This window comes from Callorhinus ursinus, unplaced genomic scaffold (genome assembly GCF_003265705.2).
Source record: "Callorhinus ursinus isolate GAN/ISIS: 27379988/994484 unplaced genomic scaffold, GSC_fseal_2.0 scaffold7, whole genome shotgun sequence".
NCBI lineage: Eukaryota > Metazoa > Chordata > Mammalia > Carnivora > Otariidae > Callorhinus > Callorhinus ursinus.
In genome coordinates this window covers 40162984-40183548 of record NW_027397069.1, presented here as the reverse complement: position 1 = coordinate 40183548, position 20565 = coordinate 40162984, and the positions used below count along the sequence as shown (strand labels likewise).

The 20565-nt window shown below is 35.2% G+C and overlaps 1 protein-coding gene across 3 annotated transcripts in view; it reads left to right on the top strand.

Annotated features, from left to right (window-relative positions):
- The first annotated feature begins 366 nt into the window (after nucleotides 1-366).
- TDRD3 (tudor domain containing 3) overlaps nucleotides 367-20565 on the top strand; it is a 158133-nt gene continuing 137934 nt past the window's right edge. For 2 of the 3 annotated variants that reach the window (XM_073894469.1, XM_073894468.1), the window contains exon 1: nucleotides 3129-3147. The gene's annotated coding sequence lies outside the window, so the exon portion shown is untranslated. Of the gene's footprint in view, nucleotides 387-3128; nucleotides 3148-20565 lie in introns of those variants that run through there. The other variant, XM_025874788.2, reaches the window with a different exon arrangement.

The following is a 20565-nucleotide window of genomic DNA, read 5'->3' as shown; positions in this document are numbered from 1 at the left end:
CAAAAACGGGAAACAATGGCAAACTGTGCAGAGGGGCAGGTAAATGTGCTGTGGAATTGGAGGGGAAGGAGAGTTCATTTCCTAGAGAAGTAGGTTTTGAAACACCGGTGAGGAAAAGGCTTTCTAGACAGCCACTGGAGAGGCGACACATAAGTAGGAAAGTGCCTATTGGTTTGCAGAACTGACACTAGATCCTTGTGGTTCGTGGAAGTAGGAGGGTGTCCAATGAGGATTAAGACGAGAAAGGTTGGGCCAGGTTATGGAGGCTACAAGTGCCTATAAGATATGGATATGATTTTGTGAATAAAGTTTTCGATTGGAGTGATATAACAACACTTATGTTTTGAAGAAGGGGCTTCTGGCTGTGCAGGCACTTTACTTCACAGGTGAGGAGACAGGCACAGAACTGTTAAGTAACTTTCCTGACCTAGCTAGGAAGTGGTGGAGTTGAAAGGTGAGCACAGGGGAGCTGGTTCCAAATCTGGTGCTTTTAACTATTATGCGTTGCTGTCCCTGTAGTTTTTGCGTAGAACACCATTAGGGTAACAGGCTACGGAGTTAAAAACTCACCGTACTCAGTTTTTATTTTTGTTCTGGAATCTCTACCTTCAGTTTCTTTACCTCACAAGATTGTTTTGGATAATCTTGGATCACTCTTTTATTTGAGTTTCTCTCCATTCTTCATTAGATTGAGCCTTAGTTCTTCAACCTAGTTACACAAATCGATTTCATTTACAAACTTGGTCTTTTACTTCTTTCCAACATGACCCCACCTCCAAAGGCTAGTCTCATTTATTTTGGTTCCAAACACATATTGTTCTTTTTTGGACTACGCGCTCCTTAACGGTGGGGAACTGCAGCTTATTTTTCTGTGTATTTGTAGTGCCAGGAGCCACTACATTGTAGGTTCTTAGTAAAGTCTGATACAATTGACCTTGGAATGCCCCTGCCAATCAGAATTCTATAGCCAGGGTCTCTACCCAAGCTTAGCTAGTGCCTCCCTTTTTTGTTACTTTGTTATAAGTCCCTAGCAATGTTATATTGTAACATTTGTCACTTTATGTTGCAAATGATCTGTTTGACATGTTTCTTCTTCCACCAGACTTTGTTGCTTTTGTATGGCAGTGACTCATAAAGGCAATAGTTATCTGTGGGCCTAATAAGACTTTTTCTAGGAGTTTACGTGTAATTCCTTTTTTTTTTTTAGGATTTATTTATTTATTTTGAGAGAGTGAGAATGAGAGAGAGAGAGTACATGAGAGCGGGGAGGGTTAGAGGGAGAAGCAGGCCCCTCGCCAAGCAGGGAGCCCGATGCGGAACTCGATCCAGGGACTCCAGGATCATGACCTGAGCCGAAGGCAGTTGCTTAACCAACTGAGCCACCCAGGCGCCCCTACATGTAATTCCTAATGGGTCTTGAACAGATTAGATTTGTGCCAAAGAAGAGAGGAAGGATCTCGTAGGTGTTCAGGTAGCCTACATAGATCTTATATTTAAGTAGAGACTTACTGTGTTAAAATGCAGAATCTCAAAAGTTTAGGCAGAGAAGAGCACTGACTGGAAGAATTTAGGACCATAGAGTACCACCACAGTGTGGTGGTTATGTTTCAATAATGCACTAAATACTACATTGATCTCTTGTAGTGTTTAGTTATATGTGTGGAATAAACTTCACTATGAGAGGAGATTTGGCTCAGTTTGTCTCAATAACAGATTTACTTAATGCCTTTTTGTTTTTTCTCTTTGGAGATACCCCTTAAGGGGGAATTGCATATTTCTACTAACCTTTTGAATTTTCAGAATTTTTATAGAAATATCAACCTTTTGAAACTTTAAAAAATAGAAACATGTTAGAACATAATTAGTTGAGATTGTGTTTTTGGAAAAGGTATTTTCCATAGAATTAGTGATGGCACAGCTTAACACCCTTATGTGCAGATGAGGATACTGAAGCACAGAGAGAATCAGTTATAAGTGGCAGATCCAAGAATACTGCCCAAATGTGTGGAATAAAGATTCAAAACTCATTTCCATCAAGCCATGGTGACCACTTCTAATTTAAATTGTTGATCAAAAATAACACATTTTAAAATAGAAAATTGGATTAAAGCATTTTGTGATGTGTAAATTTACTTTCTTCTTTGGGAAGGATAAGGTGCTTGTGCTGAGGAGTGGTGATTTTGGATACAAAGAAAGCTTTATCTTGCAGTGGCTCACCTAAGTGCTGATTAGAGTTATCTGAAAATGGTTAATTCTGTATTTTGCAAAGTCTAATAAGAGTATCTGAAAGGTAAGGCACTATATTGTATGTCTTTGCCTTACCTAGCAATTTTGAGTTGAAGATACCATAAGGTAACATTAGAAATAGTGTTTCCATTTTATTCTGAAGGAACATAGTTTCTTAGAAACTCCAGATTTCTAACATGCAAGGCTTAACCAGGTTGTGCTCTGGGGTTTTTGTTTTTGTGTTTTGGTTAGAGGGGAAATAGAAGGATGAACACACAAGTCTTCTTACCTGATTCCCCTTGAACTTCAGCTTCTCTTTTGTGTTCTCTTTGATTACTGGTGCTACCACCATACTGACCATCCGCTGGCCCAAGTGTATACCACCAAACTCCCTTCCCTTTCTTTCACCTTTGAACAACTAAGAAAGACTACAGCTTATAAAAGTCTTTGTTAAAATTTAGCACTAGAGAAGAACAACTGTGAGATAAATAAAATAGGAAGCACAATGGCAGTATGGAGTATAAAGTGAATGCTCTTTTGTCTTGAGGGGCCTGCCCTCTTCCACATGTTGCCTTGAGATAGCTATTTCAAAGTGGTACTTCAGGAGAATTTGCTGGAATTTCTAATTTCTAACTTTTGACCTATCCACAGATGGAGAGCTTCTTTTCACATGCCATCATGTAGAAGCTTCCTCCCAAGCACATTAATGATCAAGACCAAGAAAGTCGGATTTCTGGTTCTGTAGCCCACCCTACACCTTTCTTGTATGGCTTCTGTTTTCTGGGAGACACATCTCTTCCCCAGGAGATTGCTGGTGATCTGTTTTCAGATGGGAAGCAGCCTTTACAGCACCATCAACATAACTTTACTTTTACGTGCTACACTTGGTAACAGTCATTATGAGAAGAGTTTATACAAAGGGTATAAAAATTTTCCTCCCATCATATTCCAACATAAGTTTTAGGCAGAAGTACGTTTGCAAAGAATACTGGTAGTTCTTTACAAGTTGTATATTAAGTGCAAAATATTTTATTGTCTAGAATTGTAAAATATTTTATCATTACCACTTTGATATAAACATACTCTTGATACACTGTTTCGGAAAGGATCAGGACCATTAAAACACTTTTTTTTTTTAGCCGAAACAATAATAGTTGATGTTGAAGAACACTAGAAGAAATCAGTTGCTTTATGTTTGGTTTTCAGGGGAGCTTATCAGAGACGTCCTATTTTGAAACATTTCCCATTTCTTTAATGGGCAATTTTAACTATCTCTTTGGTTTATATTTTTGTGAAATTATAGTTCAACAGTAATAAGCCTTGTTGACCTTGTGTCTTAAAATATGTTACATATTGCCTGGTGGCTTCTACTGATACTATAAACTGCTAAAAATGCCTGGATATTCTGTTAAACTGTGCAAGTTTTAAGGTTTCAAGGTGCTGTTTGCAGTGATTTTTTTTTGGTGAATAACCTATAAATCTAGTTTCAACTGCCTGTAGACTTGACTGCCTCAAGCATAAAGGGGGCATAAAAAGAAACTTGCTACCTCAGCAAGTTGAAAATAATTTTCTCCTCTCACACAGCAGCATTTGCTAAATCAAGTAAAAATTACACAGTAACATTTCAAGAACCATAAAAATATAACTACATCAACTTTTTCAGCCTATGTTTTCTCCTTTTGACAAAAGAAGGATATTGGCAGTTTGACTTACCATGTTGCAGTTAAGTCCCATCTCTCTAGAAATTCTGACTTTTTGTAAGGTGTAGGATCTGGAAGTAGCTGAAGAAGACTTTACCTCCAGATGATTTTTAGAAGAAGCAGACTGCACTCCCAGCAATGCAAAACAATTTATGTAAAAATTGAGAAACTTTTGTTTTCATAAAATGAAAACAGAAGCAGAGAAGAGGGGGCAAAAAAATGTGTGGTGATAATGTAAAATATTAACAGGGGTGTCAAATCAAAGATACTGAGAGCAGAAAAGAAGCACCCTGGTGATAGAGAGAAAGGGGAAAGAACCACATCATGCTCCAGGGCTGGACATATCCTACGTGTGCCTTAGTACTGTCACCCCAACAGGTTTCACACCCTTACTCTGTGGGTGTGAGTCTGTGTGCATGTGTGAATGCTTCTTACACTTATTACAGCTTTACAGCCTTTATAGTGGAGACAAATAGCTACCCTTAGGATAGTGCTGCTGAAGGTATGGTATCTTTACAACAGTAAGTCTCTGAATAATGCAGAGAAATATGTAACCCTATATAGTAGTGTGTGTACTGAAGTACACGTAGTAAATGTTATGCCTCTTATACACAAGGCACTGTTTGTTTTTGTGATGATATACAAGTCAGTCAGAATTTAAACATGCTATACAGTGGCATTTTACTTGGGAAGTCTGGAAGGCTTTCCAGAACTAACGATGTGTAAGCAGGGTGTGTTGTATATGCCATCTCATATGGTGTCTAGTCTTTGTCTAGGGAAAAAACAAGGCAGATTCATTGATACATTCATTCAACAAATAATTATTAAACATCTTGCTGTAGCAGACACTTTCTTTAGTACAATCGGATGTAGTCTTATGGGGAGAAAGCCATTAACTATATATTCAAACATTGCATCTGTAAAATATACTAGAGATGAAAAGGGACATAGTTCTAGAAGAGCTTATAAAAGGGAAATTTGGTGTCTTTGTGGTGGTCATAGAATGCATCCCTGAGATCTGGAGGTTGAGTGGGAATTAATTAGGTTAAGTAAGGTTAAAGAAGCATATGCAAAGTTCATAAGGCAGTAGGGAGCATGGTGAGTACTAAGGTCTGAGGGACTGGGATGAATGGAGGACGAGATAGGGACAGTATAGGGAGATGGGACTGGGAGATACCTAGGGTCTAAATCATGAGGCTTGGGCCTTTTATTCTGGAGGCAATAGAAATCAGTTGGAAAGTTTTATCAGGGGTTGGGAGGGTTGAAGTAGCAATGACATCGTAGTTAAATTTTGAGAAATGCTTGCATTGAAGAAAATGGCTCAGCTTGGCATGAGTAGATGGGTGGATAGAGTGGTGGTGATGACTGAGATGGAGAGCAGAGATTGATTTGATTGATATTTAAGAAGTAAAATGGACAGAACTTTTAGATGGATTGTATATGGGAAAGAGAGAGGAGGGGTCAAGGGGTTGATTTCTAGGTTTCTGGCTTTTATTAAACCTGAATTGTTTACAATACGTTTAGATAGGGAGTATTAGAAAAGGAACACACTTTTGAAGGGTGGATCATGAATTGAAGTTGGACATTATTTGAGTGTGAGGTGCCTTTGAGTCATCTAAAAGAAGATGCCAGTTAGACATTAGGAAATACTAATCTTGCACGAGGAAGAAGCCTGGATTAGAGATATAAATTTGGAGTCATTCAAGTATAGCTGATGACTGCAGCAGTGCATAGATGAGATCGTCTAAGGCTGCACTGTCCAGTATGGTAGACATTAGCCACATGTGGCTACTGAATACTTGATATACGTCTAACTCAAATTCAGATGTGCTGTAAATGTCAAATACAGACTGGGTTTGGAAGACTTAGTGCAAAAAAGGATGTAAATATCTCTCATTCATTTTTAATATTGTTTACGTATTGAAATAATGCTATCAGTATATTGTGTTAAAATATATTTTTAAATTAATTTCACATATTTGTTTTTACTATTACGTATGTGGCTTGCACTATATTTCTATTAGGTAGCACTGATCTATGATCTAAAAAATCAAGCTTTAAGTAAGAAAAGGCTAGGTTCAAGCACTGAGGAATTTCAGCATTTTAAAGGAGAATTAGCCTTTTAGGAGCTGCCAGAGAGAGGGAAAAGCATTGGAATATGAAATCATTAACTTTTCTGAAAAGAGAAAATGGACATATCTTTTAAGAGTTCTGTGACAAGATTATTTGCTTACGTCAGTATTGGATTACTGACTTGGTGATATTAGAGATTCAGATCAGTTTTTAAAACATTTTTTTATAAATTTAGGTATCTGAAGGCCCCTTTTTTTAAAATTCCACCTCCATCCCCTCAAAACTCCTTTAAATATAAAATGCAAATGGGGGTATCTGGGTGGCTCACTTGGTTAAGTGTCTGTCTTCGGCTCAGGTCATGATGCCAGGGTCCTGGGATCAAGCCCTGCATTGGGCTCCCTGCTCAGGGAGGAGCCTGCTTCTCTCGCTGCCCCTCCCCCTGCTCATGCTTTTTCTCTTTCTCTCAAATAAATAAATAAATGAAATCTTTAAAAATAAAATGCAAATAAAATTCAGCTGCAGCTTTTCAGGAGACAATCTGTCATGGATATTAAGTGAAGATGTTAAGAAAAAAACATTTTTATTTTACTAAATTCCTAAGCAAGACCTTGAGAAGTTTGAAAATTAATAAAGGTAGATTTTTAAAAAATATAATCTGAAACATTAAACATAAATGTTGATGGGAAAACTTGCTAAATAAATTAAGCCAACATTTTATAATGACTTTTGGAATTAATTCAGTTTAAGTTTTGTTTTGAAAGAGAGAGGGATGTATGCAAGTTCAAGTGTCCAGAAAGTTGATAGATGATCATGATAAAGTGAATGAAATAATTTTTCCTTTTGCCATAAATATATTCTAATATCATTAGATCCAATTTTTCTATTTAGTCAAAATAGTTTGATTGATGTTTTGTAAGATCCTGTAGGACAAGGATCAAGTCTTCTCATGTTTCTATAGCATTCCTAGCAGTTAGCAGGGTGTGAAGTCCACAGAAGACACAGAAATGCTTATGGAATGAATGTTAGTACCATTGTAATTAGTCTCAGGCTGTTTCATCATATTGTTTTCCTATTCTCAAGGAACATGAAACTTATTCAAACTTTGTATAGAGTAGAAAATTGTTACTTGGGAAATGAATGTGAAATTTTAAAAATCAATTTTATGAAAAAAATGTAATTTTTACAGAAATGCGGGAAATAACCTGTTAAAGCTTTCTCTATTTATTGATACTTACTTCTACCTGAACACAAACATATACACATACAGATAGGTTGATAACATTTCTTTGCATGGGTTGATAACATTTCTTTTCTGTAGGGCTTTGAGATGTTTTCTCTCAAAACAATGTTAATAGAAATTATTTTCAGAAGTTTGTTTTTAGCATAAGTTTGTACTAGGTCCTAATTATTTCTTTATTCATTTGATATTTTATGAGATGCTACAAATTTTTACTTTTCTTTTTGGTATTTCAGAATTGCTTGTTATCTTGGGGTCCCTGGTTAGAAAGGCATTAGGATGATGAGGTTGTAATTCATTCTGTGGCCTTTAATGAGGCAAAGCAGTAGGCACTTGGACACCTTCCAGTTTAGTAAGCTGGCAGAGGGTTCCAGTCCATTGCGTTTTAATATGAGGACCCTGCCAAGCACAGGTTGTTCTTTTGTTGATTTTCAATTATGAACACCAAAAAAGACCATGTGTATGTTGCTAGTTAGGTTACAAAACGTGTAAAATAGGCTTCTTCTCAGTGGCCTTCCTCAGTTTACCATACTCAGAATGGCAGATACTATTGACCCTTTCTCCCAGAGCTGAGAGCCTAGGTTGGAATGCAAGTGGCTTCTGTTCCTGGGAGTTTGCCATGATCTTTTGTCCAGGCTGCCTGCCGAGTCTCTTGGTTTGTTTCAGTCTAAATTGTGAGTAACAGTGAGATTTTTCCAGGATTGTGTTGATTTACTTCTTTCCCTAGTTGTGCTTCTTGGGGAGGGGTGGTACAGGGTTAAAACCCAGGCTCTGTCAGACACTTCTTTGGACATTTTGAAGTTTTACGGGATCAGGATATACTTTTTCTTTATTTTGATTGCTGCTGATACATTTTTTGACTGCTTTTTCTGGTTGTGGTTATTTGCTTTGTTTTTACTTATTTTTCTTTAATTAATTACACATTTATTAGAAGTCTTTATAAGCATATGTTAATTAGGTGTTTCTTTGATAACTAACCATGGTAAAATGAATGTATTTTATAAACATACATTAAAAATATGATTGCTATATCAATATCTTGAAATTTCATTGCCCATTTTTGTATCTGTGTTTACCTCATTGCTGGTGCAAAGTAACCACCCAAAATAACTTTTAACTTTGTTGATAAATACATCTAGCTGTTCTTTGCTACACAGAGACACCTGCCATTGTACTAATTAAATTTTGATTTGACATCATGAAAAAGATAGTGCAGTGTAGTGGTGTAGATGTTAATGGGTACAGAGTAATAATATTTAAATGATACATGACAGAAATCGTAGTGTGCATTCTGGAGTCTGATTATCTGGAAAGGGCAATAGGGCCTTGAAGTTTTTACCAGTTTATACTTATGTGAATAAGCATTTATATTGATGTTATTTTAATTAAAACACAAAACTGGCCTGAGGTATACCCTTCTAATATTTACAGAACTGCTCTATATTAGATAGGTTGAAATCTAGGCTGATGTACAAAGACCCCATATTACAAAGGTCTAAAAATCATAGCCTTTTTTTTCCTCATCACAAAACAACACACAGTGATGGGGAATCTGCTTTGTGCTGTCATTTAGGGACCCAGGTTCCTTCCATCTTAATGTTTTGTTGTCCCCTAACACCTGCTACTCAAAGTATGGTCCTAAGATCAGCATCATTAGCATTACCTGGTAGCTTGTTAGCAATGTAGAATCTCAGTCTCTACCACAGTGCTACTACATCAGCATCTCTGTTTTAACAGGATTTGCCTAGTGACTTTTTTGTACATTAAAGTTGAAGAAGCACCACTTAGGGTATTGTCATTGTTTCCATGTATATTGCAGAGTCACTGCCACATGTGAGTTTTAGGTCGCAGGAAGGGAAAGGGCAGCTGAGAGCCATAGAGTCAGTTCCCTGATGGGAATGGTGGGACACATCACTACGTTGGTTTCCAAGAACTTAGTCTCACCTACCTGAAAGGGATTCTGGGAAATGTGGTCTAGCTCAGTGATTCTCAAGCTGTTGCCAGTTTTTAAAATTTCCAGTTTTTCACACATCAGTACTTTTGTAAAGTATAAAATCTTGTAGCAATGTCAAATTGCTCTAAGAGATTCTAAATGCTCACTTCAGTTTCTGTACTTATTCCATCATGAAGCGGTAACAAAGAGTTTGAAGACTGGCATGGATCCATGGACCACACCTGAAGTGGTTCCCACATTTTGAATTTTTCACTTACTGATACTATTCAAATTATGGTATAGTTGCATGAATTTGGTATGAATGAATGAGGCATTTTTTTTTTGGATTTTATACTTTTGATTTAATTTACTTGTTAATATTCTACTTAAATTTTTTTGATTATTTTTAGTGATAATCTTGTTTGTAAAGGACTTCTTAGCTTGCAAAGCCCTCTTTCCCTAATTAAATGTCACTCTATAATAATAAGTAGTAAGTATGCATGTATTACGTTTGCTTATAAAAGGGGATTGCAAGCCTTCTTGGTTTAATCATGTGGTTGATATCTAATATGACACATTAAAGAATGGTCATGTTTGTTATGAGGTAATACCTTTCCACTGCATTTTGTAACTTTCTAATACTTTTAGTTATGAATTAATACGAACTAATACTAGTTTACAATTGGTGTTATGAGACTTCTCTGTGCCGTTGTCATATTGGCTAACATTGCTTGACATGGTTTGAATTACCCCCGCCTAAACATGTTTTCATGGAAAATAAAATTGAATTGGACTGTTGGTGGTCTTTTAAAATGTTTCACCTTATCACAATAACTTTCATGTGTAAATTGAATTGTTTATCATTACTGGTAATGCTATACTGCCTTAAGCAAAAGTATATTTAAAAAATGTATGATTATAGATTTCTGTGTATCTAAGACATGTACTTTCAAAGTGGAAAAATAGGCTGTTTGACTGAATGTTTTTGTTATATTCAGCTTGCTTGTTGCTGTTATGGCTTGCCTCGTATTGCCCCACAGCACCAGTTTTTTTTTTCTTTTTTGCCTACGTACCCAGTGTACGTGAACTAAGAAGTCAGCAGGAAGTCAGCATTGTGGAAGAGGAACAGGCTTGTGAGCTGGAATTGATTTGTGTTTGGAACTGAGATTAGTAAATTATGTGACTTTGAGTAGTTAATTTATATTAGAATTATTAGTTAATTAGAATTAATTGATTAGAATTATATCACAAAACTGGGTTACTGTAAGAGATTACTGAGAAAAAGAAAATAGTTATGAAAACACCACATGTATCCTTTATTTTCAGTTAAATTTATACCTACTTATTTATTTATTTTTTTTAATTTTAAGGTTTAACTGAAGTATAGTTGACCACACAAATATACCTGCCTCTTGAGAAGCAATGTGGTTTGTGGTTAAAAGCATGGACTCTGAAGTCCAACTCTCTTGAGCCAGGGTCAGTCCTGGTTCTGCCACTGATTAACTATAACCTTCAGTACATTAATTAACTGCTTGCTGCCTCAGTTTGCTCATCTGTTAAGTGGTGCCAATTGTGGGACCTAACCCATAGTATACTTAAGAGGATTAATGAGTTGATACACACAGAGTGTTTGGAACAGTGCTTGTCATATGCTGAGTGCCCAGTAAATATTTGCATTTTTTTTATTGCATGTTAAACCTGGACTCTCATAACTTACTGCTGCCAATAAATAAATTCATGTAATTTGCACATATATAGATTTCTGATATTGTGTTATTTTTGAAAAAAGTCCTTTATTTTAGAATATCTTACATAGTCTCTTAAAGGATTATCTTGATAAAGACAAAATCCATATATCTTATGGGTTTTGAATCTCATTATAAAGTATGTCTTACCTTTTGGTAATCTTGTAAGTGTTGGTGCCTCAAATTAAAGATAGGTGAAACAGACAGATAGGTTATTTCATATAATATTATTTCACTTGTACAGGAAGAATAAAAAGACATTTGAGAGAGAAAACTGTCAGTATTCAATCTCTTATTTTGGATGTGAATTTAGTAAGTCTCAGAAGCTGAAGGCAGGTAATTTAATATTCTTGTTGAAATGTTGCATTGTTATTAAGTATTTGCCTTTTAGTTTTATAAATAAGGATTTCATTTAAGGAGTAATGAGATGTCTTCCTTAAAAATTAAATGTTTGGAGCCAGTTATGTAATGGTAAATTCACGGAACAATATAATTTTTTAAAGATTAAATACATTTTTTAAGAGATACATCTCTTGAGTCTAGCTTTTAAAGAAAAAGGATTAAATAGCTTTATCCTAAGGAAGGAGTTGGCAAGCTATGGTCCAGTTTAACCTCATGCTTACTTTTGTTAATAAAGTTTTATTCATACACAGCTAGACCATGCATCTATGGTATGGACAGAGTTGAATAGTTGTGACAGAGATCCTATGGCCTTCAAAAAACCTACAACTTTTTCTCTCTGCCCATTTATAGAAAAAGTTTATTGGCCTCTGTCTTAAGTAATTAGTGAAGTAGATTTATTAGTTCATTATTTAGAAGATGTTGGAATAAGTAGTACATGCTACCTTTTCAGTATTTGTCAAAAATAACTTTCCAGAACAACCACAATTTTTGTTCATATCCTTATTTGTAATGACCGGTATGAATGGTGCTGCCTCACAGATTAGTAAATCCTATTTGATAGGAATGTGCCACTCCTTGCAGTGGGGCTTTCTATCAAATACAGAATTGTCAGGTGTTTTTGAAATGGTCTACTGATTTTAATAGAACTTTTCCATTATGTCCTAGGGCAGATAGAAATCCTTCATTGCTTTCAATTGAGAATTTCTATCACACCTGGACAACTTTTGGATTTTATAGAAAACCGAGACTACAGAAAGTTTTTATCAAATCAATACTGCTTAAGGGGAGGAAACAGTAGATGTGAGGTTGAAAAACCTGTTAAAACATATCAATCCTGAGTAAAATATAGAAGTTTGTCTTTAAATAACAAAACCTATTTGGTAGCCAATCATACTTAAATTAACCTAATTTATTTGTAATAAGCTGTTTTATTTTTTTATTGATTTATTTTTAAAGATTTTATTTAAGACAGAGAGAGCACAAGCAGGGGGAGTGGCAGGTAGAGGGAGAGGATGAAACAGGCTCCCCTCGGAACAGGGAGCCCAATGCACGGCTTGATCCCACGACCCTGGGATCTTGACCTGAGCTGAAGGCGGATGCTTAACTGACTGAGCCACCCAGGCACCCCAATAATAAGCTGTTTTAGATGAGAAATTGAATTCATGAAAAAAATTTCATGCCTTGATTTGACAAAAATTGTAGATGAAGTTTTTTAACAGTGTTCAGGGGACTAGGCACAAAGGGTCTAATAAAACCCAGTTTTTCAATATCCAGTCTTATTCATATTTTTCCTTATTGGATATGGGTCTTCAAACTTGTAGAGTTGCCAGTCCCACCATATAGAGATTCATATTCATTGGGATTCTATTTCACAGTTTCCATTTTTGACATTATTCTCATTGTAGAATGTTTCATCAGAACTTTTACTTTTCACCTAACCACTGTGGTATACTGGGGTATAACTAATACGGTGATAACAAGCAAGCATGCCATTCAACAGATCTAACCAATAATAGGCAAATGCCATTACTGAGAAAACAAGGCCCTGAATTTTAGATAAATTAAATAGATCACTACAATCTTGATAGCTCATCCACACACTTAAAGGATATAATAGTTTTGAAGAGTGTATTAGTTTTTCTATAAAAATCATGATTAATTTTACGTATCAAATTGTAAGATATATGCAAATTGAATCACTCTTCTCTCAAATGGCTGAAGTTTGTATGGATGACTTGATGGATTCCCCAAGTACCAACCTGGTCCCGAGATCCATTGAAAGTTTTAAATCAGGGCCATGAAAAGATCAGATTTGCTGAGTTTACAGAGATCACTCTGGCTTCTATTTCAAGGATGGGTTGAGCGATCAATATTCAGGCAGGGACAACTTAAAGAAAGACGTTCTTTAGAGATAAACTTCATCAGTGAATTTTTTCTTAAGGGAAATTGAAGAAATGGAGAATTCTGGTTTGCTCTCAGTGCCCTTGACTTTTTTCTTTCCTCCCCCACAATTTAAAAATAAAATCAGTTAATACTATTTATTCCATTAGTGTTAGTGCTAGTGGTTTTTTGATGTTTTTTGCTTAAGAGTTCATAAGTTTATTGGATGCCTCAAAATTAAAATACCTTCTGAAAATTTATTTTTAAAATATATATATAATTTATATTTGCATTTATATGAATATAAAAATACTTTTAAAAATAATGTATTTTGAAATGTAAAGATTTTTAAGGGAAGAAAAAGAAGACCTCATAATGGAGTTCTTAGATCTAGATTTCTGAAGAGGAGCAGGAATGTTATTTTTTTTAACTAATGAAATTTTAAGAACATGTTGATGAAAAAGTAGTGATTACTGCCAGATGGGAATACTTGCACTCACCTTTCTCATGACTGATAGGATCAACTACTGATTCCCTTCTTATTTTCGTGCTATTTCCAAGCCAGTATGTGAATGAAGCTATGTTTAAAACATTCATTTAATAAGTAGATATTTATTAAGACATTTTTCTCCAAGAACTGAGTTTCCTTTTTAAGAAAATATTTTATAAATGCCTTTTCTGGTATTTTTCCTTCTTTTGAAAGTTGCTGCTTTAATGTTGAGCACATGTATGATTCTGTCACATACGTAGCACATACATAGAATTCTGTTACCAGTCTTTGTGTTATTTTCTACTTTTTCACCTATGCCTACTGTTGCCATTGCTGTTTGCGGCAGTCTGAACTTGTGCTTCTTCCACACTACTGAAATGCTTTTGCTGAAGTATGAATAACCTGTTGGTGAGGTACATTTCAGACTTTTCCTTACTGACCTCTTTGCTGCATTGGAGGATATTAGTCGATGGTACATTCATCTCACCAGTCACCAGAGAGTCAGTTTGCCTCTTACCATTCTTTTATATTTAAATTAAGAGTCAGTCCTGCCAGTTTTACCTTCTGAGTATTTTCCTACTTCAGGCCTTAATTCTTGGGAGGACATTAGAAGCCTCCTGATTGGTCTTCTTCCTCTCCTAAATTGGCAGGACTGGGTATTAAGGAGGGCACGTACTGCATGGAGCACTGACTGTTATACGCAAACAATGAATCATGGAACACTACATCAAAAACTAATATAATAAAATAAAAAAATGCAAAAAAAAAAGAGTAAGTTACCTAAAATGATTGTTTAACCTTTAGATTTCTTGTCACCTACAGGATGAAGTCTGTCTTCCTTACAAAGATTTGTATGTGCTCTTGTTTGTCTCTGGCTTCCTTTCTTGCTCCTTCCTCTCTGTAGTTGCCGCTCCAGCATCATCAGCCTGCTTATTGATCTCTCATGTATGCGGTATATTGGATATGATTATTGTGTCATTTCTCATCTTGCTCTTTCTCTCTGTAATGCTTTCCTCCATTTAAGTTAGTTGATTCTTGCCTTTTATATTATCTTATTTAAGATTGATTTATTTATTTTAGAGAGAGAGAGCTTGCAAGTGGGGAGAGGAGCAGAGAAAGAGGGAGAGGGACAGAAGCAGACTCCCTGCTGCGTGGTGAGCCCCACGCTAATGCCTAAGCCGAGCGTCTCAATCCCAGGACCCAGAGATCATGACCTGAGCTGAAATTAAGAGTCAGTTTCTTAACCGACTGAGCCACCCAGGCGGCCTGCCTTTCATTTTAAAACATAGCCATTCTCTTTTATAGGAAGTCTTTTCTAACAGGAAGAAGGTGTCCTTTCTTTGAGTTCCTATAATATTTTATCTCTAGCTCATTGTGCTGTAATTATTCATATGTCTCTGCAAGTCAGCTAAGCTTCACTGGAACTAAATTTATTTGAAGTCAGTGACTATGTTCTTTTTTTATCTTTGAATTCCTAGGACTAGGAGCTCAAATGTTTACTGAATAAAGAAAGTGATGGGACTTTTCTTTTTTAATTGCATTGTAATTAACATACCTTAAAATGTGTAGGTCTTAAGTGTTTAGTGCAGTAGGTTTTGATAATTGTGTGCACTTAATGGAACCACCATTCCAAACAAAATACAAAACATTTCTGTCACCCAAGAAAGTTTTCTCATGCTCTGTCCCTTCCACTGGCCTGTTCCTTCCAGGTCATCTTTTTCTGACATTTGTCATCATGAATTAATTTTCTTGTACTTGGACATCATAAAAATGGAATTATTTTTGCCTGACTTCTTAGAAGCTTGACATGTTTTTGAGATTCACTGATGTTCTTGCCTGTATCAGTAGTTCGTTCTTTTTTTATTGTTGAGTGGTATTACATGTTAACTGTGCCATAATTTGTTTAGTCATTTTCCTGTTGATAGCCATTTAGGGTTGTTTTTTGTGTCTGGTTATTAGGAATAAGACTGTGAACATCTTACACAAGTATTTTTGTGGGCCTATGTTTTCATTTCTCTTGAATAAATATCGAGGAGTGGAATTGGTGGATCACAGGGCAGATTTATGTTTATCTTCATCAGAAATAGCCACTTTATTTCCACAGATGTGACATTTTACACTCTAACAATGTATGGGACATCTGGATTCTCTACTTTCTCACCAAAATTCAATGTTTTCAGTCCTTTTAATTTTAGCCATTCATGCTGATATGAAATGGTATCTCACTCTGATTTTAATGTGTATTTTCTTGATGATTAAATTTATTAAGATACTGAGCCCTTTTTCATGTGCTTATTGGCCATTTGTATATATTATGAAGTATCTGAGTCTTTTGCCCACTTAAAAAAATTGGATTCTTTGACTTTTTAATACTGATTTGTAAGAATTGTTTATATGTTCTAGATATGTCTTTTGACAACTACATATGCTGTGAATGTATTTTTCCATCTTTTTTTGGTTTTTTTTTAGTAGGGTCTTTTGATATTAGAAATGTTTAATTTTGGTGAAGATCAGTTCTGTCAGTTTTTTCTTTTGTGATTAGTGCATTTTATGTTCTGTCTAAAAATTGTTGCCTACCTCAGGTTGTGGAAATATTCTTTTGTGGTTTCTTCCAGAAGCTTTAGGGTTATATTTAGATATATATCCTAATTAAGTTTATGTATAGAGTGGGAAAGAGGCTGGTTTATTTATTTATTTTTTATGCAACTATTCAGTTGTTTCAGTAATATTTAAAAAGATTAAATATTAAAAGTTAAAAAGATTTTTCTTTCCCTATTGGATTGACTTAGCATTTTGGTTGAAGATCTATTGACCATATTCTGTGTGTCTATATTTAGACACTCTTCTGTTTCCTTGTTCTAGTTGATTTTTACCATGCCCATATCATACTGTTTTGATTAATGAAACTCAATAGAAGAAATGTTACCAATTAGTGTAAGCCCTCATCTTTTCTTGAGTGTAGTTTGACTATCCTTGATCTTTTGCATTTCCATATGAATTTTAGAATCAGCTTATCTATTTATTGAACAAAGCACACTCAGACTTCTGATAGCTAAAAAATGGCAATAGTGTCGTGAACAGGCTCCCCAAATCTTTTTAAACTGTATAAATAACTGCACACATATGAAAATTCTGTGTAAAAAACACACTCTCAACATTATGTAAAGACAGAGAATGCTGAAACTATCAAATAGCTGAGGATAAAAAGAAATATTAACGAAAACCAGCACCACTCCAATCCTGTCCTGCTGTGGGGCTTTGGTGATTCAAGGCAGACCTTGTAGAACTATTGGAAAAGCAGAGTAGAGATGAAAATGAAATGGTTTGGGAATGAATAGGAATGACTACCAGAAAGATGAAATCTGCCCTAGATCTGAAAATACTAAGGTAACTTGGCATATCAGGAAAGTATTTTAAAGTTGCATATCTTAAAGGGACAGGTTCCAATTAAGGGCCCCAGGTGGGAGATGTAAAGTGACAGGTGCTGTACAGTGAGCAGGCATACAACTTAGAAAGTATTAGATGCAGTGTAAAGGAAAAGGAATGTGATTTAAAGGGACAGACTCTGTTTAAAAGATTAAGACTAATTTCAAAGAATAGGAATTAAAAGGATGATCCTTCAACTATATTGCTTCTGGGAGAGAAAAAAGGCAAAAAGGGAGGGAAAAGCTTCCTTTGGCCGTTTGGTTGTAAAGAGGAAAAGAAGAAAAAGGGAAAAGTTAGACTCTTACAAGACAATAGAACCACATAATTGGAGGATTCACATTCCCCCTACCCCCACATATTAATTTTGTATCCTGCAACTTTACTGAACTTATATATCAGTTCTAGTAGTTTTTTGGTGGAGCCTTTAGGGTTTTCTATATATTGTATCACGTCATCTGCAAATAGTGAAAAGTTTTCTTCCTTCCCAATTTGGATGCCTTTTATTTCTTTTTGTTATCTGATTGCTGTGGCCAGGGCTTCCAGTACTCTGTTGAATAGAAGGGGTGAGAGTGGAGTCCTTATCTTGTTCTGATCTAAGGAAAAGCTCTGTTTTTTCCTTTCCCATTGAGTATGTTAGCTGTGGCTTTTTCATATATGGTCTTTATTGTTTAGCGATGTTTCCTCTAACCCCACTTTTGAAAGTTTTTGTCGTGAATGGATATTGAATTCCATCAAATTCTTTTCTGCATCTGTTGAGATGATCATATGATTTTTATCCTTCATTTTAGTAATGTGATGTGTCACATAGGTTGATTTGCAAATATTGAACTACCTTTGCATCCCAGGAATAAATTCCACTTGATTGTGGTGAATAATCTTTTTAATGTATTGTTGTATACAGTTTGCTAATATTTTGTTGAGGATTTTTGCATTTATATTTGTCAGAGATATTGGCCTGTAGTTCTCTCTCTTCTTTTAGTGTCTTTATCTGGTTTTGGTATCATGGTAATGTTGGGCTTATAGAATAAATAAATTGTAAAATGGATAAAGCCTTCCTTCCTCTTCTGTTTTTTGGAATAGTTTGAGAAGAATAGGTATTAACTCTTCTTTAAACGTTTGGGAGAATTCACCTGTGAAGCCATCTGGTCTTTTTTGGGGAGTTTTTTGATTACTGATTCAATTTCATTGCTAGTAATTGGTCTGTTCACATTTTCTATTTCTTCCTGATTCAGTTTCCTTAAAGTTTCTAAGACTTTATCCATTTCTTCTAGGTTGTCCAGTTTGCTGGCATATAGTTTTTCATATTATTTTCTTATAGTATTTTATGTTTTTTTGTTGTTGGTTGTTTCTCCTTTTTCATTTCTGATTTTATTTATTTGAATCCTCTCTCTCTTTCTCTCTCTCCCTCTCTATGAGTCTGCTAAAGATTTATCAGTTTTATCTTTTCACAGAACCAGCTTCTGATTTCATTTTTCTGTTTTATTGTTTATTAAGTCTCTATTTCATTTATTTCTACTTTAATCTTTATTTTTCCTTCCTTTTACTGGCTTTGGGCTTTGTTTGTTCTTCTTTTTCTAGCTCCTTTAGGTGTAAGGTTAGGTTGTTTATTTGAGATTTTTCTTGGCTTCTTGAAGTAGGCCTATATTGCTGTAAACTTCCCACTTAGAACAGCTTTTGCTGCATCCCAAAGTTTAGGACCATGTGTGTTTTCATTTTCATTTGTCTCCGTGTGTTTTTTGATTTCCTCTTTGATTCCTTGGTTGACCCATTCATTGTTTAGTAGCATGTATTTAGCCTTCATGTACTTGTGTTCTTTCTAGATTTTTTTCTTGTGGTTGATTTCTAGTTTCATACCAGTGTGTTCTGAAAAGATGAACAATATTATTTCAGTCTTTTTGAGTTTATTGAGACTTGCTTTTTGGCCTAACGTGATCTTTTCTGGAAAATGTTCTATGTGCACTTGAAGGTGTCTTTTAAATTTTAAGCCATATAAAAATAATTTTCAATATGTCATAACTTAAGGAATTTTGTACTTCCCATGCCTTCTGAGAAATCTGGAAGATGAGTTTCATCCAAACAAATGATGTTTGGGAAACTTCACTAAAAGGTTTGATGGTGAACATTTAAAAACGTATTTAAATATATGTATAAGACTGAAAGAAAGATGGGGATGGAAAACTAATGTGAAAATGTTATATATTGTGACAACATTAGAAACGATGAAACTAGAAAGCAGGAGAGGGGAGAAGGAAAGAGGAAAATAGGCAACAGGTATTACAGAATACCACAAGCACCTGATAAGCCAGATGTTAAAAAGTTAAATGAGGAAACGGGGGGTGCCTGGGTGACTCAGTTGGTTAAGCGTCTGCCTTCAGCTCAGGTCCTGATCCCAGGGTCCTGGGATTGAGTCCCGCATTGGACTCCCTGCTCGGGGAGGAGTCTGCTTCTCCCTCTCCCTCTCTCCCTGCTTGTGCACGCTCTCTCTCTGTGTCAAATAAATAGGTAAAAATCTTTAAAAAAAAAAATAAATGAGGAAACTGGACTCAAGGGAATTAAAAAAGGTAAAAATACAAAGGTACTACTAAAACAAAAATACAGAACTTTGTGAAAAAAATTTTAACAAAATTAGCAAAGAATACACATCGTATGGACAAAGAAACATGCTAAAAATAACAAAATTCTCTAACAAAGAGAGGTACTTTAAAATAAAATTATTCAGAATGGCTAAAAGTGAAAGGATGGTCAAAAGTATTAGTTGGACAAAAGGACCAGACAAATGGAAACAATATGAGAACAGGGATAGTGATCTTGATACCAGATATGGTAGAATTCGAGTCCAAAAGCTTTAAATGTGACAAAGAAGGTTAATGCTAAAACCTATCCTTGGCAATTAAGATACTATATTTATGAATATGCATCAAACAACACAGCAGCTACTTTTCTGAAACAAAACCCACAGGAGAGGTAGGGGCACATAGATAGAAGCATACAAATAATGGACTTCACTACACCACTTTCATTATTAAGTAGATCGAGTGGACAAATAAGGAGATAGAAGATCTAAACCATATAATCAATGAGGTTGATGTTATGGATGCATATTAAATGCTACACTTTGATAATAGAGAATACACATTTCTATTGAGGGCCTATGGCACATTGACAAAATTGATTATGTATTAGGTTATAAAGAAAGCTTTAGTAACATCTATGAAGTAGAAGTATTACAAGCAACATTCTGATTACATTGCAATAAAACTAGAGTTTACTAACATAAGTAAAATGTTCTCTGCCATCTGGAAATTAAAAAAATGATCAAATGGTTCCTTGGTAAAACGGAAATAGAATTAAAATCATGGAGTTGAACATAACAACAGTGAAGACACTGCATATCATAATCTGTGTGATACATTTAAAGCAATTATCAGAAGAATTCCTTGCACTAACCATTG